At 40.7% G+C, this 24,567-nt stretch overlaps 1 protein-coding gene across 1 annotated transcript in view; it reads left to right on the top strand.

The window, feature by feature from the left end:
• The first annotated feature begins 22,978 nt into the window (after window positions 1–22,978).
• The window catches only part of PLD1 (phospholipase D1), a 180,076-nt gene continuing 178,487 nt past the window's right edge, over window positions 22,979–24,567 (top strand). Inside the window, exon 1 of the mRNA XM_045850837.1 lies at window positions 22,979–23,222. The gene's annotated coding sequence lies outside the window, so the exon portion shown is untranslated. The remainder of the gene's footprint in view (window positions 23,223–24,567) is intronic.

Here is a 24,567-nt window from a genome sequence, read left to right as displayed (position 1 = left end):
GTGAGAGCATACTCTCTGATTTTTTTTCTTATGACACTACATAAATTTCAGAAGGGTGGTTGCCTGTAAGTCTTCTATATCCCCTAGATCAGCGTTTTTCAAACTTTTATCATCTCATGGCCCTGTAGGTCTGCCAAGTGTGGGTCTGTTTTTGTGGGCCCGCCATGGCCAGGGTGTACTAATGTTAGCGGGCTCCTTTGCTGCACAGGGAAAGGGGTTGTCCTGAAGAGAGACTCATTTGTGGTAGTGTTTGGTTTGAGCTGTTTTGACTTTTTCCTTTACTTTTATCTCAAGGTTATAGCCACATGGTATGTCAATATACTGTGGGTCAGATCACCTTCTCCTGTTTGCATGTTTGGAAAATAAAGACTGTTGAAATACTCGTGTTAAACAGTACAAAGATGGCAAACAAAGAACATAGTTTTTGTTTTAATTGGCGGGGGGGGATCTTTCAGTATTTGTAGCCCTGACGGGCTAACCCCGACTCTGCCAATGTGATTCAAGAACCTAAATCTATTTGTGATTAGGTGAGTTGTTGCCACTTAATACAACAAAGAGAGGGGGCAGGTAGGACTAGGGGTTTCTCCCTGTGTTTCTCCCTGTGTTTTCTCAGCTGCACCTTTCTGTAGGAATCTTTCCACATGAATTTTCCTACAGCAAGAAGAGGTTCAGGAAGGGCAGCAACTGGGGAAGAAGAGAAAGTGTAACTCTGCTCCCAGCGGGGTCTTCCTCTCACATCTCTGTGTTCCCAGTGTCCAGCAGCCAGCAAGGTTCTCAGGGCCCTGCCCCCTCCAGACCCCAGCCCTGCCATTGGCCCTGATTTACTGAAAGGTGGGTCTGTAATCTTGGCGGAGGTGGTGGAGTCAAGGTCTCTCAGACCCCACCATCCCTCTTACCCAGGGGCTGCCCCGATCTTGGCTTAGGGGAGGAATGGTAGAAGTTCCACTGAACTCTTCAATCCAGCTTTGCCACACACAAAAAAAGTGCTCTCCAACCCCCCAAACTGACATTTTGATTTTAACACTCACCTATCCATCCCCTGAAAAAAAATGTAGTTGGGCCCCTAAAGAGGCGGGATAATGTCAGTGATGCTGAGAGAGAGAAGATGATCTGGATGTTCTCTGCCTCTTTAGATACATCCCCTCACATGTGAACCTAGAAATAACACCTCTGACTGTGCTGTAGTCTTGGGCTTTCTAAAAAAATTAGGTTTCAAAGCTACAGAAGGGGTCTTTTTTTTGCCAAGATAAAAGAAAATAGAAGCCTAAACAAGAGATAAAATGAAGATGCTTATTTTCCCAGAAGCTTCAGGTGGCTAGCTTCGTTTGTTCACACATCAAAGAGGAAGCACCTGTAGTAGAAAGAGCATGAGCTTTGGCATCAGAAAGGCCTGGGTTAGATCTGAGAGTTACATCTGATATATACAAAAGAAATGAAAAACTTAGAAAATCAGTGCTCTGCTAACCTCAGTACAGTAACTGGTTCAAACACAGTGGGAAAGGATGCCTTTACCATGGAAAATAGAGCCGTCACCTCCTTAGCCAAGTGATCAAACTTTATTTAAGTCACCAATACCAGGACAAACTGACATCGGGGCCTTTTGATAGGATACAATAGAGGTAAACACTGTCACCCCGTAGTGTTGTGGTAAAAATATTTAGCCTGAATTCAATCCCAAAGAAACAATCAGACAAATTGGGGCTATAGGAACTTTTTACAAAGCACTAGCCTGGACTAGTTAAAATTGTTCAAGTCATGAAAGATCATAAAAGTTACTGGGACAATAGGGAAAATTTAAAGGTGACATTGAAATTAGACAATACTACTATATCAATGCTAATTAAGTACCCTGGAAGTATTGATGCCACTAGAGTTATGTAAGAGAACATCCTATTGTTGAAACCAGCTAAGTTAGTGTTCTTTATGCTTTCTTTCAAACTTTTCTGTGGGTTTGAAAATTTCAAACTGAAAGGTGGGAGAACAAAAGGGAAACATATTTAGCTTTATTAACTGCAGAAAGTGTTCGGCCTCACTTGTACTCAGACTCACAGCCGTGATGGGCCGATAACCCTGGAGAGCGTTGGCGAAGGCAGGTTTCCCCCAGAATGGGGGACGCAAGGCCACGCGGCTCCGCGCTCCTTCAGCACTAGGCAGAAGCTGTCTTTCCAGTGCAGGAACAACAGAACAGGTGTGTCCGGTTATACTGTGCAGATTTACCACTTATGCAGACACAGAGATTTTTGTGTGTGTGTGCCTTTCCAAATATTCCAGTTTCTTGACTGGATGAAAAGCCTTTCCAACACTCACTTGTAATGCACATTTACCTCAGTTTTTTACTAGCTGTTGGACTTCAACTTTGAGTGAACCTTCTCTTCTCGTAGTGGCTTGGGGTTTAAGGAGAGCAAAGTTCAATTTTTATCATCCCTAACTGGGAATTGTCAAATTTAAAACCTTCCAATCTGCAAGCTGTTTGGGCCTAAGGAGAGATTTGTGCATCAGCTTGGACTTACCTAATTCAGATTTTATCTGCCTTTTGTATATCTGACCCTCAAACGTGTTTTGAAATCATCTGGAACTTATCAGAATTTTCCCATGTTTCTGCAAAGCAAAACAACCTAAGTGTGTTACCAGCAAACTTCTGCAGCTAGCTGTCATTTCACTCTCCCAAGCCTTGCAGCTGCAAGGAAATGCTCTTATTGGCAGACTCGACTGGGCTGGGCCGCCTCCCACAGGCTACCGTCTGTCCTTTGGAAGGGCCACTCGCTCCTATCTAGTTTTATCATGGAGACCGAGCAGCCACAGAAAGAACCGTGATTGTGACGGTGGCTGTGATTGATTGGTACTTTGGCCACCAGGGAGAGGGGAAGCAACTAGAAAAACAGGAAGAGAAACAGTGGGAGTATCTGGGGAAGAGGAGTGAAGAAAAGATGGAGAGAAAAGAAGAACAACAAGAGAGGAGTCAGAACACAGAGGAAAACATTTCCGGAGCCAAAAACAGCTTCTTGCGTCACTCTCGGGTCCGAAGCCTGAACAGAGTTGATTCTGGGACAGAGAAGCGATAGAAGCTATGGGCTATTCGTGTATATTTTATAAAAGATGTTTGTAGGGAGAACAGAAGGGGAATGAATAGAGGAAAAGTCCCCCCACCCCAAAAAAAAGTTCTCAGATAGTGCTTGTTATAAGTCCTTTTTAGGGACAAACCTTTAAGTCCTCTTAAATAGGAAATGTATATTCATTTAGTCCCTTCTCTGGTTATTTTCTTTTCTTTTTTTAAAAGATTTATTTATTTATTTTTAGGGGGGAAGAGAAAGAGAGAAACATCAATGTGCAGTTGCTGGGGGCCGTGGCCTGCAACCCAGGCATGTGCCCTGGCTGGGAATCGAACCTGTGATACTTTGGTTTGCAGCCCAAGCTCAATCCACTGAGCTACGCCAGCCAGGGTGCTTCTCTGGTTATTTTCAAAAAAGAAAAGAACCAAAAGTTGCTTTCTTTCAACTTTTCCGTAGCTTTGAAAATTTCAAATTAATAAGCGGGAGAACAAAAATTAGCTTTATTAATTGCATAAAATGAAAGGACTAATTTTTACTCAGATAGACAATCATGCTGGATCACTAATCCTTGAGAATTATTGAGAATAATGAAGCTGCCGTTGTTCAGGGAGAAACTAGACACACTTTTCAATCCCATTACTATGGGAAGGGCAAAGGGAGGGAAGAATGCTGAGGACACATTCGGCAAAGCCCTCCACGATTGTCAGTATTTTTCCCGTTTTACAGATGAAAAAACAAGGTTTTAAGGTGCTAAATAACAAAGGCAACACAACTAGTTGGTGTCGAATCCTGATTTTTTTTTTCAAATCCTGATTTTGAACGTGGAAGTGCTTGACTCCAAAATATATGTACATCTGAAAACTGAGCCAGGAAGTGTAGGCCTGTACTCAAACCAAGGACATAACAGGAATGAAGCTGATGCTGCATGTGCACAAAGGTGACATTGTAAGAGCTGCTGATTCTACTCTCCGTTATAAAGGAAAGAACAATGAAACAGCTTTTCTTGATATTTCTATTTTACTTTTTAAAGATTTTATTTATTTATTTTTAGAAAGTGAGGAAGGGAGAGAGAAGAGAGGGAAACATCAATGTGTGGTTGCCTCTCGAGCGCCTCCTACTGGGCACCTGGCCTGCAACCCAGGCATGTGCCCTGACTGGGAATCGAACTGGCGACCCTTTGGTTCGCAACACAGTCCAGCACTCAATCTACTGAGCCACACCAGCCAGGGCTCTATTTTAAAATGAGAACAAAGACAACTAAAATCAAAGTTTCATTTTTGTGTATTGATGTAAAAATTCCAGAATTTCTAAGTAGTGCATTGTGGTGGCTATTTTTCCATTTTTCAGCGAGGCATGTGTGGACTCTTGCCCTTACAGTGGACAAAGACTGGGATGGATGGCTGTCGTGTGCTGCATGGCTGCTTCAGGGGGCGTGGGCTGAAACGAAATGAATATGATGAGGAACAGCCTGGTGCGGTGCGGTTGAAAGAGACCAGGGCCGTGTGGCCTTGGGTAAATCAAAAACCTTCATAATCTTGTCCTTCCCAGCAGCATAGAGAGGTAAGACTAGATAACTTCTAAGACTCCTTCCATATCTAAGATTCCATGACTTAAAGGAAATCCCCAAAGAGCAAATGTGCCTATGTGGCCCAAAGGCCTGTTCCTAAGAAGCCTTTATCAGTAAGAATGTTATCTCCTTGAGAGCCAGGAACTGCCAACTAGATCCCACTGCATCTGGTACAAGTGATGAACACATAAGAAGCACTGCACCCTGAGTATTGGCCAATTGCATTCTTGCTGGAAAGATTTCACCTGGAGCTCCCCTAAGAAGGCCTAATTTTGACCCTTGGGGCACACAAATAGGCGGTAACCAGCAGCCAGCAGCCAGCAGCTGAATAATTAACGACCTCTGAATAACAAAGTGGTGATCTCAGTCCAGCTACGGTGCCTGTGTCATAAAACAATTAAAATTTGTCAACAAACACAGCACAGGCCAAGGAGGACACAATTGAAGGAGCATACAAATGAATTACTCCTCTTACGAAGCTTCCTGAAAAGGGATGTAAAGCTGGGAGGGAACTGGTAGCATTTGTGGGCTTGGAGAGTCTGGTGTAGAGGAACGGGGAGGTGAGAATTCAGTGAGGATCTGGACATGGCAGAGGATTCACAGGCAAAGAAATCCCCATCCACAGGCCAGAGGGGATGTGGTGGGGTGAACCTCTCCAGACCAGTTTCTGATGGGTCAGAACTTACTCTGTGTTTTACAAGCAAAGGTTAAAATATCAGGACCTTCCATTTTCTATCCAGATATTCCGCTTAGCACTTGGCTACTTGTTTACTATGTGTCTTCTCAACTACAATGAAGGCTCCGTGAAGGCAGGACTTTGCGCTGTTCACAGCTACATCCCGGAACCAAAAACAATGCCTGGCCCATCATAGATGCCTAAGAAGTATTAATTAATTAAATACGTAATTAATTAATTTATGATCTTTAGTAACTAGTCCAGGGACTAATTACTAAAGTAATTAATTAATTACGTATTTAATTAATTAATTTATGAGGTCTCTGCTCATCACAATCTCTAGTTTATCTGGATCATTTTGTTGTGAAAGCTAGCTCCTCTGGCCCTCACTAAGAAACATTTAATATCTTGGTACCTTAATCTCTCCATAGAAACCCACACTGCAACACAGGAAGGTTTCCCAGGTCTGGTTACTTAGCTGTGAGACTGCACTGTCAGTGCCTGTGCGTTGTATGTAGATGCATGGAAGAAATGCACGCAAGTCACCCATTCAGGGGGATTTTGCATGGGGCACTGTGTCACACGATTCTGTTGAAAAGAGGAAGACACCAGGTCACAGACTAACCGCAGGAGTCCAGCAAGAACTTCCGCCTGTGGGAGAAAGGTCTGGCGGGCACCGTTTGAACCCACTGGTAATGTGAACTTTTAAAGAAGTTCACCTTCCTGATGCTTAATCTAATTTGGTAGTTTTTTTCATCTATCTCTGAATATCCAAAGGTTTTATCTACTTCCTTATCTGACTGCTTTCCATAGATAAGTATTTTCCTCTAATCTGTAGAAAAATAAAATAACAAAGATATTAAAGTTTTTACTTGGGAGAACTTGACTACTAGGCTCCTATTGTATTTCCATAGAGATATCATGATCTTTTTTGAGATAAAACAACTTGATAAATGAAGTGCATCCTTATGACTTAAGGAGGGGTATAACATCCTATAAACACTACCTACTGTTAGCAGATCAATGGTGTAATTTTCATACAAAGGCCCATACTCTCTCCCTTTTCAGCAATGCAGATGTACAGAAATCCTGCCCTGGTTTTTATTTACTTTTTTTTTTTTAAGAGAAAAGGGACTTCCTTGGGATTTCCCATCACATTGTCCCAATGTACATAAGCCTTTCTATTTCTTTGTCACCATCCCAAAGAAGCTAATTGACGTAAAAGATAAAAGCTAGGCCTAAGCAAGTTTCCTTTATCTAATGGACACGTTCACTTAAAAAGACCGTGGGGCCTTGAGAATGAAAAGTACATAGTAATAACCCAATGGGAGAATTACAAACAGAGCTGAAAGGACCTGAGCCATCAGCCAGTGCCTGCCCGTCATTTCACAGATTAATTCCACGGTTAAAATACCAAGGGGGAAAAAAAGCCACTTAATGGTAACATTAACCTCAAATTTAATAAGCCAGCTGTGACAAAAGATCTTTCTGCTATATCTGAGTTTATCACTAGGTGCTGCTCTTCTGCTGTTTATAGACCAGTTTTCTTTTGATATGCAACAGGAGCTGAACCTGCATTCTGCAAATGCTGGGGATTTTGTTTTTTTTGTGTGTGTGTTTTTTTAGATTATACTCTGCTAGAATATTATATGTTCCTCTGAACTAGCTTCATTTAAATGGTGCATGTGTGGCAGATTGAATCCACCGAAACAGCTGCTCTGGAAAGAAGTGATCAATATGTGCCAGCAAAAGGCTACTCCAAAGTTAAATTTTTCAAATTGTCCTAATTCAAATATTTACTTAAACTCTGTTTTTATATTATGTGCAGTGCAAGGGGAATGACATTGTTAGCTGTGTGTTTCCTGGAACTGACTGTCTGTTACGAGGCCACAGATAAAGTTTGTTTACAGAAAAACAGAATATGAAACAAAAAAGTTTAGCACTGTTCTATTGGGGGTTTAATACTCCCACAATGGGAGAAAGGACAACTTTCTAGAACCTTTCTTTCCCCACGGTGACTGGGGAGGGAAATGCTTTCACACACACCCCCCGCCCCCCTCCCCCCCCAGTGACAGATGAGCCATCACTTAGATTAGGTCAGGGGTTCACAATTTGAATGATAACACCAAAGGAAGAAACAGGTCAAGCTTCAAGAAGTTTCTATTGTAGTAAGAAGGTAAGTTTTTAATTCATCTTCAAGTTTATAGGGTATAAAATTCAGCTATTAAGTGTAAATATTTAACATCAATATGCAGTTCTTTCAACTTGGATAAAATTTGGTGTAAACTCATCATAAACATTCAAGCTCTACAAGTCACATAAGGTATAATCATCTTTTATTGGGTGTAAAATCTTCTGGATATGTAAGAGACAACATCTAGTATACTGCTGCTAAACATGCTACTTTTTGGTTATTTACCAATAACTATTTGTAATAACAATAATCAGGCGATGATGCTGATAACAGTCCTGGGCGCCCAGCAGAAAGGGAAGTGGAGGACTGAAGACCAGCGTGGAAGCATCGTAATCTCATTGCAGAGCTTGGAGTAAAGGGGGAGAAATAGTTCACACACACAGAGTCAGCTGCTAGGATCTATACTATAAACCCTTCAATTCTGTCCTAAAGAGAAGGTTTCTTCTAATTTTTACAGTTTGGGTCTCAGGCTGGAAAAAAAAAAAAGCACTCGGCTGAGGTTTGACTTTCTTACCAAACGTTCTTGCAAGCTCTCTCCCCAGCGCAAACACAGACCTACTTTTCTAAAGATTCTATTTCCTTTATATCCTTTGAGGATAAAACCATGCTTTGTGGTTTTTATACCATATTCACTTAGGATATTTAAAAACAGATTGAACTCTACTTTTTCTCCCAATTTCTCTTCACAGAGGTTCTCCTTTTCCCACCCCTTATAGCCTCAATGATAATGTAAAGCAGTATCCTTTGTTATTTTGGCATTTCTTTTGTTAAGTAAGCTCCATATTAAAGTAGGCAACATTTCAGAAATGATAGGTCAAATTCTTGATCCATGTTCTTGTAAAGTTGGGGTGAGGTGTTTATATGTTAAGAGAATTGTTTATTTGCTAGGAAGGGGAAGGAGAAGAATTTTTGAAAGATTCCATTTTGGAAAGCAATGTTTTAATGGATGACAGGAAGGAGAGGTACAATGAGGAGAGGTGCCCTGAGGAAGACTGCCGTCTTTAGTCAGACCCGCTTCGATACGGACCGCGGGTAGGTGAGTCTGTGGGGGTGTGTGCAGAGAGTCGGACAGTAAGAGCTGTGAGAGTAGGCTTACCACCTACACACACACACGCACACAGACGTGCACACATAACTCACGAAATGCTTATCCTTTGTTTTTCCCAATGCAACTTGAGCAAAGGTGTTTTTTGTTACTGTTGTTAAATACGGGCCCCTCTAATGTCACATACTAATCTTTCCCATCCCTGTCTATCCTCCAAGCAGGGATTTACATGCTTCCAAGAGTTAAATATGGGTCCTGCTCTTGCTTAAAAATTGTTTCCAGCCTAGCTTAACAACCTCTATTTTTAAAGTTCATTCCAACATTGAGACAAAATCACTGTACCAAAGGCAAAATAAAAACCAAATTCTTATCCTTTTGCCTCATTTCATGTTTTATTATTCCATGTTTCCTAATAATACATTTTGTAAATATTGAAGCGGGCACATGTCCCACGTTCAGGAGACAAAGCTATGCACAGTTAACGCAAGTCACGGTCCCCAGAAGACAAGGATTTCATGCCATGTACAATTTACATTGTTTTCTCCTCTCTTGGTGTAGGAAAAAGAAGAAAGCTGGGCTGGGTTTATCATTGGCCCCAACAATGAGCATTTTAGGGCCAATGAAAAACCATGGGTTTGCAGTGCCCACAGCAGGGTCAGAGATGGCCTGAGCTGAAGCCTGGGGATGTGCTCACAGGTGTACGGACTTGATATCCACAAACTGGAAAATGCAGGGATGAGGGCAGACCATATTATTACCAGGTGCTGCTAAAAAGCTTATTGAAGCCTAACATTATTAAAGTGCTACAAATGTTTGTCTGTGACCAGCTAAGCCCACACACACTGTGAAGAATTCATTTTATGTATTTACAATAATGATGGCAATAAAAATTTTCCCCAAACCTGATTACTGTTTTTCTTGTTAATTTTGGGATAGAGAAGTAATTATAAGAGAGACATTTCAATGAGTACATACGTTTTTGTCAAATATGATAAGTATTTACAACATAGATTTAATTATGTTTTGAAAAACATAATTATTTCAGTTAGGCAAAACTGGTGCTCTTATTTCTTTAGAGATCTGCAGCATTTTTTTTTGGTGTACTTTTAGTGAGCACAAGACTTCCTTTTGAATACCCATGTTAGTAACTTTAGAATGAGCAATCAGTAGGTTCTCTCTAATCTGGAAGTGGTGTTTGTAAACAGAGGATGTTTCTATAGCACAGGTGAGTTGCCTGTTATCAGTATTTCTTCACGATGAATATGCTCATTGAAGTACATGAGTTTTCCCTTCAGATTTTTCGTAATAGTTCACAACACTCTGATTCCCTAGCCCATATCCTTTTGCTTTGACTTCACTCCCACCTGCAGGATCTTAGGACTCTGTCCCAGTTCTCCCTTTGGGAGTCTGCTATTCCTGCGGCTCAGGCTCCCACACTCATTTCCTCCAGCTGCCTCTAGGTGGCCCTGTGCCCCATGGCTTCCTCCAGCTGCTGAAGTAATTCTGCTGCTGTGTGTCCTTGGCAGCCTGTCACAGTCTGGTCTAGCACATCATCTTTGGACCAAGCTTCTGGTCTTGACTCTCCTTCCTTAGGAGTTTTCTTTCCCAGGGGAGTCCTCAGCCTCATAAAGTAGAGCTGACCCTGGAACTTCCCTAAGCTTGTCTGAATTTGCAATAGTCTTGGCTGGCCTGGGGGCCTCAGCTGTGTAAAGATTGGGGCTATTATTATCAGTCACCAACGATTTTGTGCTTGGCACTCTGACTCTATAGGAAGATGATAGGAAGAAAGAAAGGGAGGGAGAAGAAAGAAAAAGAAAGGGGGAGAGGGCAAGAGAGACAGGAAGGGTCAGGGAGAGAGACAGAGAGAGAGGGAGAAAGAAAGAAGGAAGGGAAGGAAGGAAAGAGAAAAAAAAGAAGACCGCAAATTTTATGAGATGACTAATCAGAGAGCCTATCTAGATGCCAGCAGAAAGACTTTTGGCAAAGAATCAACATCAATCAAGCCAACCAGCAATCCTCTTACAGGAGATGTCATTGTTAAGAACACATTTTATTTCCAGGACCAAATCCAAGTTCATGGTTTTAGCAAATGAAAGTAGAAAACTTCTATCCATTAATTTCAAATTTAATTTTATCCTGGACTTCAGAACAAGTTTAGCTCTAACAATTTTTGAAAGACTTTATGCATTAAAAAAAATTTTTTTTTTTTTTACAAATACTCTCATGCAGAGGAAGTCACAAGTTAGGGATATTGCATAAAGTATCTTCTCTTTAGCCAGTCTAAGTCTTAGGCTCAAAGAACTGTGTGAACTTCAAGAACACTAGCATTGAGAGCATTGTTTTACTGGAGTTGAGGAATGCCTCCAAAATTCTCTGGGATGAGAAATGTCTCTCCTTTCTCCCCTCCCCAACTCAATGCACTTGGGCTGATAAGGGCACACATATACAAGTGGTAAAGGTTGTCATTTAATCAGAGAATGGGGAGATATTCTTTGCCCTGTTCTGGGTGTGTCATTTTTATTAACGCCGCCTAACAACACAGTAGCTTTGGGCCAGGCGTCTTATTGAGGTTTCGGTCAACTAAAGTGCTCAGGTCTTTCATTCTTTCAGTTTGCTAGTATCTCCCACCCATAAATGCGGAGTTGATTTTTTTTTAAAGATTTTATTTATTTATTTTTAGAGAGGGAAGGGAGGGAGAGAGAGAGAGAGAGAGAGAGAGAGAGAGAGAGACAGACAGACAGACACCAATGTGTGGTTACTGGGGGCTGTGGCCTGCAACCCAGGCATGTGCCCTGGCTGGGAATCGAACCTGGGACACTTTGGTTCCCAGCCCGCGCTCAATCCACTGAACTATGCCAGCCAGGGCTTCGGAGTTGATTTTTATTACTGCTTAACTTCTTGGTTAAAACCCACTCTGCTATTATATTGCAACTGTTGTGAATCTTGATTCTGATATATTCTCTGTTTCCATACCCCAATTTAATAAACACAAATTTATTGTTTACATCTAAGTAAATAAGTGAAGCTACCTGGGCCCCAGGGGCAATCCACTAATGCCATTACTTTGAGTTGATAATTACACATTATAGTGAAAAAATTTTGGATCTGGTTATTCAATCAATTTTGGTTCCATATAAATAAAATAATCAGAAAAACCATGTTTATGTATTTGATTTACCAGCCCAGGCTTGTTCATAGTAACTAATTACTATGGCACTGTTGCTGGCTCATTGTGATTCTTCCTCATCTGAGAAAAACAATATTCATGAGTAGTTTTCTGCTCATAAAAGTAATAAGAGGCTCTTTTTAAATGAGTTTCCAAAATAAATACATAAAGAAAAAAACAAGAGCCAGAAAAATATCACCTCCTACTACTATACACAATTTGGTTAATTTCCTTTCACCTTGCTTTCTCTCTATGTCCACCCACTCTCTCCCTCCCCTCCCATGCACACACCTTATTCAATCCCCTCCACTGTTCACTCTGTGCCTTCCCTTTCTCCAGCTGAAATAATTGGACAATAATCCCCTGGCACTTTGAAGAGATATGGGCACAAAAAAAAATGTGTGAGAGAATTTTGCCAAGAGCTCAAGACTAACTGTAAAATAGAAATGTCTATGTGCATACTTATAATTATTCTCAAAACAGGTCAGATGTATCAAAGGAAAGCTGAGCTGTAGACTTGGAGTTATTACAGCCAGGAGCAACCCAAGATCGATAGAACACAGCCTCAGCCAGTCACCCCCACCAGGGAGCCACAAGTCAGTGTCCAGGCATTCTTGCTGATGTCCAGTGGAAGCCACCAATCAATAGTGGCCAGCCAACTGTCTTGCAAGTTATACCCTGCTGTGGTCACCACTTGACATAGCCCTCTTTTCAATGGCCCCAAATAGTATCAGAGGACAAGATAACTCAACTCAAAGCCCTACCTGTTTTGAATGAATTTGAGGCCCAAGTAAAACCATTGCCATCTGCCTTCTGACATAACCCCTTCAATATATGTACAGGGTTATATATACCTGTAAACCTATAGGTATACCTCCTACACACCTGTACCTATACACCTTAGTATACTATCAACCCAAGGTTTTGCCAATGCAGCTGCCTGCTCTCTGCCAAAGTGAGGTGCTGCCATCATCCCCACAACTGGACATCTACTGAAGCCCTTCTCACCTACTATGACAAGGCTCTACCCTCGAAGACCAGCCTCTCCCACTCCCCTGGTCTTCATGCCCTCAGAACATGGCAGCCCAGCATCTGCTCAAACAGCATTGAGTTAGAGTGCTGTTTTGTTTCTTACAGCTTTTTCTCCTCAGGTGCACACAGCTTTGATATATCATGGTGCTTTTTAAAATATTTTATACCTTCCAGTGAGGTAAATACTTTTGCATTTACTTATTTGCCATTTCATTTTTTTTTGCAAGCTGACTATGTAGCTCATTTTTCTGTTTGTTTTCTTTTATGATCCCCTAAATTACAAACCCTTTTCTCAACTAGTTGGGAAACAATCTCTTTAGAGGTCAGATGCCTTTGAAGAGTCTTACTAATTTCCACATGGAATAAAAAACAAAAGGCCCAACTTATGTCTTCTCCTTGACTACCTATGAAATTCCCACTTTAGTAACTTTTTAACTAAAACTATAAAACCCTAACAAATCCTGGGGCTCTTTGTGGCTCAGTTTTCATAGTCATGGTCAAAGAATCACATTCCAACAACCACAAATAGTCATTTTAAAGGATTTCTGACACTTATACATCACAAATACCACAAAAGGGAATCCAATTCATACCCTCAGCAGAATACGGCTCCAGTCCCCTCATGCAGCCACACCGGACCCTCGTGGCCCACGCTATAACTCTTCCCTCTATCGTATTTCCCACCTAGATTTTCTTCCTCTCTCTTCCCTACCTTTTCCTAGATCTTTATCATGTAGAGTAGCTTGGCCTGTCTGTGTCCCCTTCCCTTTTATATTGACTTCCCCCGCCTAGATCTTTCCTACCCATTCCCCTGATTACAGATCACAAAAAAACAAGGGTAAGGAAGTTAACTAGGTTCATTCACACCTTGACCAACTTTGTTCTTGTAACACTTGGAATATTTGACAAAGCCCACTACAGCCTGCTGATACTCACATGACTCTGACAGATGAAGCTGAGAATCAAATCAGTGATTTGGAATATAAGGAAGCAAAAAACACCCAATCAGAACAGCAAAAAAGGAAAAAAAAATCCAAAAAAAAAACTGAAGATAGTATATAAACTTCTGGGACAACTTCAAGTGTACCAACATTCACATCATGGGGGTGCTTGGAAGGGAAGAGAGAGAGCAAGAAATTGAACACCTATTTGAAGAAATCATGACAGAAAACTTCCCTAACCTGGTAAGGGAAATAGACATATAAGTCCAAAAATTGTGGAGAGTCCCAAACAAGATGAACCCAAATAAGACCACACCAAGACATATCAAATTAAAATACAAAAGGTTAAAGACTTAAAACACAAAAGGTTTAAAGAGAATCTTAAAAGCAGCAAGAGAAAAACAGTATATTGCCTACAAGGGAGCTCCCATAAGACTGTCAGATGATTTCTCAATAGAAATCTTGCAGACCAGAAGGGATTGGGAAGAAATATTCAATGGGATGAAAAGCAAAGACTTACAGCCAAGATTACTGTACCAAGCAAAGCTATCATTTAAAATCAGAGATAAAGAGCTTTCCAGACCACCCCCCCCCCAAAAAAAAACCTAAAGAAGTTCATCACCATCTAACCAGTATTATATAAAATGTTAAAGGGTCTTCTTTGAGAAGAAGAAAAAAAATAAAAATATGAACCATAAAATGGCAATAAATACATGTTTATCAACAATTGAATCTAAAAACAATAAATGAATTGAGCACAACAGAAACAGAATCACAGATACAGAGAAGATTTTGACAGTTGCTAGGTGGGAAGGAGTTTGGGGGAAAAGTGGAAAAAGTGAAGACATTTATAAGTACACATTGGTCATTACAGAATAGGTGTGGGCTGTAAAGAATAGCATAAGGAATATAGTCAATAATATTCTAAAAACTATGTATGTATGGTATTGGGTGCAAGATTTATTGAGATGATTATTATTAAGTTATGTAATGTCTAATCACTAGGGTGTACACTTGAAACTAATATAATAATGTATGTCAACTGTAATTGAAATTTTTTTAAAAATTAGAAAATGTACCATGCCCTGGCTGGGTAGTTCAGTTGGTTAGATTAGAGCATCATCCTGATATTCTGGGTTGCAGGTTTGATCCCTGGTCAGAGCACATACAAGAATCAACCAATGAATGCATAAATGAGTGGAACAACAAATCAATGTTTCTCTTTCTTTTCTGGTCCCTTTCTCTCCCTCTTTAAAAAAATCAATAAATTAAAAGAATACTACAAACAATTGTCTGCCAAAAATTAGATAATGTCGATGAAATGGACAAATTGCTAGAAACACAAAACCTATGAAGAGTAAATCGCAAAGAAATAGAAAATCTAAATAGACCTATAACTACTAAGGAGATTGAATCAAAATTCTCCCAACAAAGAAAAATCCTGGCCCTGTGGGTTTCACTGGTATATTCAACCATGCATTTAAAGAGAAACTAATACCATTTTTTTCTCAAACTTTTCTAGAAAATTGAAGAGGAAGAAACACTACTTACCTCATTCTATGAGGCTGGCATAACCCTGACACCAGTGCCAGATAAGACACTACAAGAAAACTACAGACTAACAGTCCTGATGAACATTGTTAGAAAAATCCTCAGTGAAATACCAGCAAATACAATTCAGTAGCATGCAATTCAGGTCCCAAGTGAGACCAAGATACATGAATGGCCAATAAGCACATGAAAAGGTGTGTGAATCGCTATCATTAGGGAAACACAAATCACAACTACGATGAGATACCAGGTCACACCCATGAGGATGACTACATAAAAAATCAGCAGAAAACAACAGGTGATGGCTTAAGATGTGGAAAAACTAGAAGCTTTGTGCTCTGTTGGTGGGAATGTAAAATGGTTTAGCTGCTACGGAAAACAGTGTGGTGGTTTCTCAAAAAATTAAAAATATGTTTAATTTTTATGATCCATCAGTTGTACTTGTGAGTGTCTACTCAGAAGAATTGAAAGCAGGGTTTCAAAGAGATAGTTGTACAATCATGTCTACTGCATCATTATTCACAGTAGCTAAAATGTGAAAACAACCCCACTGTCCACCTGTTGATGAATGGATAAGCAAAATGTGTCATATACATACAATGGAATACTATTTAGTCTTACAAAGGAAGGAAATTCTGCAATATGCTATAACATGGATGAAACCTTAGGACATTGTGTTAAGTGCAATAAACCTGGCACAAAAAGACAAATACTGTATGATTCCACTAATATGAGTTACTTATAATGGTCAAAATTATAAAGTCAGAAAGTATAGTGGTTGTTGCCAGCAGCTGATGGGAGGCAAGAAAGGGGAGTTACTGTTTAATAGGTATAATGTATCCATTCTACAATATGTAAAGGGCTCTGGGGATGGATGGTGGTGATGGTTGCACAACAATGTGAATGTATTTGCCACATAAAAATGTACACATAAGTGTACTCATTATGTGTACATAAGTACACATGAATGTACTCATAATAGGAATGAGGAATGTTCCTCATTCCTATTTTACCAAGCAGTTCTTTTCATGGGTCAGAATTAAATCCTGAATAGCAGATATTTTCATTGCCAAGAAGTAATGAGAAAGGCTGACCCGTGGTTTCCTGTCACAGATGACCTACCTGTGGCCCACAGGCAAGACAGAGTGGTGGCACCCTTTTACCAGAACAAAATTTGCCAGGGGTGTCACCAGGGATGTGTCTTGTTGCGAGCCACAGTTCGGTCATCTGTGACAGGGAAACATTATTCAGGCTCTTTAGCTGGCCAGGTGATTCATAACTTACTCCTAAAACAATATTCACTTCTTCATCTTTCTTTCCAATCACCCCCACCCCCTTCTTCTGGCTCATTTAGTCTCTGCAAGTGTATGGTTTCTTGGTGTAGGGAGTTTGCTATTTAGTTTTTCTATTCTCTTTATTTCTTTTGAACAGATTTTAGCTCATTAATTGTTGTCTTCAATAATGATTTGCAAAATTGTGATGATTTGTATGTAATTTGTGTAAAACTACAAATTTACATTGCTTACTATTCACATGCTGTAATTGGTGTACAAGTAGCTCAATTGAATGAAAACAAAAATCCACAGGAAAGAAAAAAGAAAATGATGTAGTATACTCCTTTTTTACAACAATTGAACCTAAATTGTTTCAACATTCATTAGAAAAGTCAATTTCTCTTAAGTGTTAGCCCAAACAGATTCTTTTAACTTCTGAATTTATAAACAAAGTTATGAGAAAAGATTCCTTTGTTTGTACATATTATATATTAATCAACCTATTTTCATAAGGTTTGTGACTATAAAAATTATTTTACAGTGGTCAACCAAAAGGATGGAATTAATGTTGGATATGCACTGATCAGCATCTGAATCACAAGCTTGCTAGAAATGCCCATCTCCAGACCTGTGAAATCAGAATCCACATTTTAACAGGAGCCATGGGTGACTCTTATGCACTTGAAATTTGAGAAGCAATGGTATAAACAATAATTAGATGGAAACTTTCCTTTCAAAGAAAACTGTATTTATTGTAGGTAGTACTGACATCTGACTCCTTTATTATTTTTTCCAATCTGGTTTGTTTGAGGATTTTACATGTTGAGAGATATTCTATTTTATTATAATTTAATTTCTTTTATTTTTCTGTTATTATCAATATGTTATATGTAATTTTTGAAATTATGAATTAATTTCATTTGAACATAATAAAGGGAATGTCATTACATGTTTACAATAAAAAATGTGTGTTGCTCTGATTGAGCCCAGAGCTATTGAATAAAGGGAACATGCAATGAAGGGGAAAAATACTTTTTCATCACATGTGAATTTCATAACCAAAACAACATTTATGGAAAAACTGAGTCAATGTAATCACTGATCAATGAGATGCTTTGACTAGAATAAAAGTCCAATTCTGGGATAGAGATACAAAGATAAATTCAAATATAAACTCATTCACTGCATCATTCAGAGGCAAGAAGTTCTTGAAGCAAAAAGATAAGGCTAGACATATACCAATTGCTACACGATGTCATTGACAAAGATGACAGTATAAAGGCCAAGCCTTTAAACTTCAGGGAACTATATTCAAAGTTCTGGGTAGAGATGATGAGTAACGATATTAATATTTGATATCATGGACAAGGTTACTGGTTTTATCATGGCTGAGTGGCTTTCAAATTGAAAGGAACTGCACATTCTTATCTAAAAACACCAGTACTCCACATTCTGTCTTTTTGATAATAACAAATGCCAACTGATTCTGTGATAGTAAACCAGAATTTTAAAATAATTAACACTGTCCCTTCAACATCAAAGTGTCACTTCAATAACAAGCAGGAGAGTTTCTGCTTTTAAAGGACACTTGGGCTATGGCGAGAGTGTAGTGGAAGCAGACCTTCGGAAGTGCTCCCTTCGTAGCCAACTGACTTCAGAAACCATGTGTCACTTTTAATAATGCTCATACCTGCCTGCTTCTAAAAGCTTGAAGCAGACATTTGTAATTCACTTCAAAAATCTTCTCCAAAATGACTCTCACATGAGTTTTAAGTCTATTCATTAAATGCAATTTTTTAAAAATATGGAAGTGCAACACCTCTGATTAGTTGGCAAAAGCACACTGTTTTTTAAGATATTGAATGAACTGGTAGGGTAGGAAAAGGCTTTTAAACAGTTCCTCCTTGTCTGCAGGGTCTACTCAATTCTGTTTTAATCCAGGTCCCCGATGCCTTATCTGCAATTCTAAAATCCAAAACACTCTGAAAACTGAAAGTTCTGTTCAAAACTCATTTGGCAGCAAAACCTGGTCTGAATTAATTTGAGCCTATTTACAGTCCTTATTTCCCCATGCGGTGTACCTATTTACATGTTTTGCTGCAGAAACATGAGAGTATTTCATTATAGGGTGCTGCTCCAGGACTCCTTGAGCATGCTTTATAACATAAGCCATATGAATTTTCCAAAATTCATAAAATTCTGAATTTCCCAAATTCACCTGGTCCTAAGGATTTTGAACCTATGCAGATTCCAAGCAGTTGATATGAGATGAATAAAGAATTGCAAAGTATTCATGCTGATACACAGAAGTCTTTTTCATTGTATTTTAATGTTAAGGATCTATAACTCTGAAATTTGTTTCCTGAGTTTTTGTTGTTATAAGTATGGTGGAGTTACATCTTTGGGCAGAGGGTCTGTAATTCAAAGTTAGCATGGAAGTCAAATAGAGTGTCCATCAAGAAATAATACATATACATACATAAAACATATGTAAATAATAAGTATATAATATATAGTATGATATATAACATAAATACTATATATAAAACATTTATATTTTATAATATACAACATAAATGTAAAACATATATTTATATATAACATTTCTATTTTATAATATATAACATATATGAATATAACACACATGTGTATAATGAAGGGGGACCCCCCAAAATGGAATTATCTTCTGGAGAGTGGGCCCCTTGTAGTACAGGCTTCCTCTGCTAGGTGAGTGTTCTAGGAACCCATCTGTATCAGTGTTCCAGCTGGCATTGTTGTGAGAGACTGCGTTCAGCTTCAGTGAGTTTTTTTGAAGACTCAATGCATTTGCCCATTTCATGATAGATGATTTACGAGCACACCTGCCCGCACTGTGCTGAGTGTTTGACAGCTGTTGATCAAAACTGGCATGACCCCTGTGCCCCACCCTCCCTATTTACCTGATTTCACCCCAAGCGACGTTTTTTTGTTTCCCCCCATAAAAAAAGTCCTCAAAGGGAAACGTTTTGCTGATGTGGATGAGGAGAAACAAAAAAAAAGGCAGAAGCACTAAAAGGCACCAAAATCAATGAGTTCAAAAACTGTTTTGAGCAGTGGAAAAAACATCTTGATAGGTGTATTGCATCAAATGGAGAGTACTTTGAAGGTGACTGAAGTTCAAACATGTAAGATTGGCCCTGGCTGGTGCGGCTCAGTGGTTGAATGCCAGCTTGTGAATCAGAGAATTGCAGTTCGATTCCCAGTCTAGGGCACATGTCTGGGCTGCACACCAGGTCCCCCATAGGTGGTGCAGGAGAGACAACCAAACATTGATGTTTCTCTCCTTTTTTTTCTCCTTCTCTTCTCCTCTCTAAATAAGTAAGTAAAATAATTTTTAAAAACATGTAAGAATAAATACATAATATTTTATAAATAAGTTTCATTTTATATATTTCTTTTTCTACTTTGTCCTTACAGGGGACTTTTGACTTCTGGTAACACTCTGAGCTCAACTGAAGCTGAGAGCTAAGAGGTTTCTAAGAGGTGCTTTTGCTGTATCTGTGGTGTGAGGTAGGGGTGTCTTGACTGGCCTTACAAATAGCCTGTCATGAATTTAAAAGTGCACCTCTAATGTGCCAGATTGTACAAGTGTGAAAACCTATACCAACAGCAATTAGTTATAGTGTCCATCCCATTCATACTGGAACATGAAAAATTGTGGAGGGGGATGAAAATGTTTTCCAAACCCCTTAGCTGGTAACTACTGTTTGCCAAAGAAGCACATCCATAATTTTCTGAGGTTCTAAAAGATTAGAAGGCACATGGACTGAGATCCAAGTGGCTCTCACCCTGGAAAGTTTTGCCATTCTTGCTATAATTAAAGAAACTTTAATAACCAGTCCCTCCATTTCCATTCTAAGTATAAATGTTTGCTGTATAACACACATATCTTTCTAAACCTAAACTGAAATAGGGAAGTACACATTCAAATGTTCATAGAAACATTTTACTTGGAAACTTCAAAGAATGCTAATGTGTAATGGAGTCTGAAGCTAGGTGATTTTGAGACTAAAGGTGTAATATATGATTTCAGTAGCACTGCAGTTATGAACTAAAATGCTGAATTGGTTGTATGTTCATTTAGGCAAAGGCTGAGTCAGAATTTGATGGAAAGAAATGTGTCTTAAATTTTGAAATGAGAACGTTGATGGTATAGGAACTGGTCTAACAGTGGTAGAACTCTCTCTTGAAAACATCAGACACATTTCTACCTCATGGCCTTTGTACTTCCTAGTTCCTCGGCCGGGATACTTTCTCCCCAGACATTTATTTGCAAGTCTTGCTCCTTTTCTTCTGCTCAATGTCACCTTTTCAGAGAGGCCATCTCTATCAATCTCCTTCCACCTCACCCCAGAAGTCCTGGTCTTTTTCTGTACTCTGGTTTGTATTGCTTCATTGTACCCATCATCTCTCAACATATTTCAGGTTTGTTCTCCTACAGAAAAACACAGGATTCATCTGTTTGGTTCATGTAGTTTCTTCAGGTACTACAAGAGTACCTGCAATATAGTGGACTTTCATGGTGTATAAATGATCGAATATTTATATTAATTATGGTAAATAGGAAGACGCATCATTGTAGATTCATGCCAAATGTTTTCATGATAATACTTAGAAATTTTGGATGCAATTTTATAGCCTGTTGCTTCTCAATCAAAAGCACTATAATTTCTGAAGACAAGCTTGTAAGAGTGTAGTTACTTATTATTTCCCATTTTCATGCATGCAATCTTCCTTCAACTCTCCTTAATTTCAAATGCGTAAAAGAAGCCACACACTGCCATTCTCCGAAGCATTTTTTCAGTCTGTTGAAATATTGCTTTCAGGCATATTCTATGTTTGGCTCCAATAAATTTTTATCAAAATTCTCTACAGATTTGGATATTCTCATGTTGACAAAATCTCTGAAGATATGCAAGATTTGGAAGAATTACAACCCCCAACAATCAGCAGATCTCTCAGGGAAATAGAAATAATTGCATACTATACCTAAAACTTATCTGTGGCTGTCCATAGCTTAAGTTTATCTCTAAAACATATGACCTTACTCTGCTTTGTTCCTATAGGTCAAGAAAGCAGAAAATGAATTATGGCGAGGGCACTTAAATAATTATATTTCTAGTTATACTTAATAGAAAGACCTATTGTTGTAGATTCGTGCCAAATGTTTTAATGATGACACAGGAACTTGGGATGCAATTTTATAGTCTGCTGCTTCTCAATCAAAAGCACTATAATCTCTGAAGACAACCTTGTAAGAGTGCAGTTACTTGTGTTGTATAAGACCAAATCATCTGTGATTAATAAAACTCGAGAAACAAAGGGGAGGAAAGGGTTTTCAGTCTTTCAGTAACATGCTTGTCTTACACTTGCCAGACTTCTCTTAGGCAATACGCTCTATGCTCAGGGGGCCACGTGTTTAATTGTAAAAATCTGTCAGTATCATAGGACTCAAAAGACATCAATCATGTCTGTCAACAAGGAAAGAGTGACGACTGTGTGACTCTTCGATCATTAGGAAAAGATGTGCTCAAGAGAGAAAAATGTACTCCGAGGAGGGCTGAGCAACTATGGGTTACAGGAAAACAGAGCTGCAGACTCGAAGGTCACCCCTCCACCCCCACTTTGGACGGGGATGCTCTATTTTTCATTTCATGCAGTTCCATGTGTGCAGTAAGACATTATGTAACCCCGCCAGGCTTGGCTGTGCGGTATCCACTAAGTGCTTTAAAGTGGCCATCGTTGTTAACAGTTTGGTGTATGTGGACCCCATGGCTCCATTCAGCTTTGGCAGAATGCGATATTGTGTAATGAGGCTGGGACTGGCCTCTATCCAAAACTATATTCCGAAAGGGCTGCTAGTCAAGCCACATGACAACTAGTTCTCTTTTTCTTACGACTTTTTTCTAAGTGGACTAAAAACATCCAAATTGCTGTATTTGGACAGTTCCGCTGGTGCAGTGGGAATTTTCCATGTTTTACTCCCGATTTATTACTTTATAATAAGATTTCTGAATTATACTTAGCTTGAGCTTTAACGACATCAAGACACAAATTCCAGCCTCCCGCATTCTAAAGTGGGTGAACTCCGGCTGGTAACTTCACTCTTCTGCGCCTCAATGTCCTTATATGCAAATTAGCCATTATGTGTACTCTAGGAAGTTGGAAGACGGCCAGCAAAGCTCCTAACTTTAAATTGTATCACTTCAGGCATGCGAAATGATCACCTTTGTGATCAGCTGTTTCCCTACTTAAAAATGGGCCAATCGCAGTTACCAGCGGCAGCAGTTGAGAATTTAATAATATAGGCAAAGCTTCTCGAACAGTGCCTGGGCGCTGGGCGGCTCGAGAGTACCTGAATGCTAGTGACCATGCCCTAGCCTGATGCGGTTGACTTAAAGAAACATTGGGTGCACAAGGAACAGGAAACCAGGACCAGGATAGAGGCCCAGTGGCCGGAGCCCTTGAGCCCGCGGGGGCTGACCCACGAAGCACGCGGACTGAACACCGCCTCGCCCCACCCCCGCCCGGGCGAATCCGGGCGGCAAGTTCCGGGCGGCGGCGCGGTGAGGTCCACGTTCAGGCCCTTCCCCTTCCCATCCTCCCGCCGCCAGCTGCGCCAGCTGCGCTGGAGCCCCGAGAATCCGCCACCGTCGTGCAGGTGCCTGCGGCCGCCTGGTCCTTCAGGTAGGAGCTGCGCTGCGGCCAGAGGAAAAAGGGCTCCCGCGGGAGCCCAGTTTCCGCTGCCCTCGCCCTCCGTCCCTCCTCCTGCCTATCCGAGGCAGCTGGCCACTCCCCGCCCAACTTGGACGGGACCTTGGCAGCGGGGCGGCAGCAGGCGCCAGTGCCGTGCGGCCTCGCAGGACCAGCCTCCCAGGCGGATCCCGGGGGCCTCCGGAGCGCGCCTCCCGGTCCAGGTCCTGCAGAGTGGATGGCGGCAACTTGAGCGCGTACTTTTGCCAGGGTGAGCGCTGCCGAGAGCGCAAGCCTCCCAGGCTCCAGGCCAAGGTTGGGGCGGTCCTTCACTGGGTGCACCCGCCCCCTCTGCCGCCCCCATCCCCTTGCAGGGCAGCACCTCTGGCACCTTAGGTCATCTCGTGTTCGGGGTTCGCGCTCCGTGGGGTGAGAGGGATGGCGGGCGTGAGGGGAGGTGCCGCTTCCCGAGGCTTAGAGCCCAGACTGCTGGTTACAATGTCCTGGGCGTGTGGCCACACAGCTGCTGGCTGTGGCGCCAGGAGGTGATGACGCCGAGGTGGGGCGTGGGACTCGAGGCCTGGAGCGGGGCGGGTGTTAAGGGCTCTTCCCCCTGCCCTACCCCCCAACTCAGTTATTTGGGACCTACGTCCCAGATGCAGGAGCGCGGTGCTCCAAGTTTTAACAAGATCTTGTGGCGCCCTTCAGAACTGCCCTTGTGAAGTCCGTCCAGAGCTGTCGCCACACCTCTATTTGCCCTGGGTTTGCCCTCGGAGTATTGTCTTTTTTACCTCCTCTCTGACGTACTGGTTGTTCATCACCTACTACGGTGTCTTTCCCCAGAACGGAGAGTTCTTTAACTATATCTGCCAGGCCTGCCAATTTCAGTTTAGTTAACTCTTTGTGGCCCTTCTGAGGGTCTCTGGGAGACCAGGTACCTAGAGACCCCTGTGCTTTGTTAAGTAGGCCGTGCAATGAAAGCCTGAAGAATGAGGAGGCGACAGCGCAAACTATTAACAGACACCATATTTTACACACTGCCTGTTTGAGTAAGGATCTCTTTAGGTAAAGGGTAAATGTTTTGTCACATACATGAAAATTAATTTTTACACGGGCTTTTAACTTGAATTTGTATGCAGCCTTTCAGTGTTTGGGGATATTTTAATTAGTTGTTAGAGCTCCAATTTGTCTTCTCAGGATCCAGTACAATTTTCAGTCCATACAAAAAGTGAGTAGTTATGTGTTGGAAGAAGATGTTTCTTTACCATATTTGTTCCTGCTGTCAAGCTATTCATGAACCATGATGCTCATTTAGGTTTTGGGGGATCCTCCTCGTTGG

Source organism: Phyllostomus hastatus, unplaced genomic scaffold (assembly GCF_019186645.2).
Source record: "Phyllostomus hastatus isolate PE091 unplaced genomic scaffold, TTU_PhHast_1.1 phas_contig_86, whole genome shotgun sequence".
In the NCBI taxonomy this organism is placed as follows: Eukaryota; Metazoa; Chordata; class Mammalia; order Chiroptera; family Phyllostomidae; genus Phyllostomus; species Phyllostomus hastatus.
Note: the sequence above shows the minus strand (reverse complement) of the source record. Positions and strands in the feature narration are given on the sequence as shown.